The following is a 534-nucleotide window of genomic DNA, read 5'->3' as shown; positions in this document are numbered from 1 at the left end:
ATGCTCTTCTTACAAGCATTAATAGTATTTTAACTCTTATTTCTAACAATGTAGGTGCTTCGGTACCCTTAGTCACACTTAGTGACGTTTGAATTTTTCCTTTATGGTATCACATTGTGCCTGGCTGTTTATATTAATTTTTAGTATATATATATATATATATATATATAATGGGATTATATTTTCATCTCAAATTTTATTGGGGTGGTCTAGAGCAGGTGTTTTCAAACATTAGGACAGGTTAGGAAGGTAGCGGAGGAGGATGAAATACGGTAACTGAATAAATTTACTTCTCTAACCTCTCCTGCTAATGGCATTACTGTGATGTCTTAGTATACTATACCATAAATCATTAATATCAGTTGATTGCTCCAATGCTATTAAATATGTTGTTTCTTCTTTAATTATTATATGGAGTTGTTCTGCAATGTCAAGGCTAAATAATTTATACCTGTATGGCTTTCCCTTTTTCCCTCAAATATGTATTTCCTTCTTTGGACACCAAACACTGCTTACGAAGACCTGTTGGAGCAA

The sequence above is a fragment of the Octopus bimaculoides genome, chromosome 1 (genome assembly GCF_001194135.2).
Source record: "Octopus bimaculoides isolate UCB-OBI-ISO-001 chromosome 1, ASM119413v2, whole genome shotgun sequence".
NCBI classification, from domain to species: Eukaryota; Metazoa; Mollusca; class Cephalopoda; order Octopoda; family Octopodidae; genus Octopus; species Octopus bimaculoides.
This window is presented reverse-complemented; position numbering follows the sequence as displayed.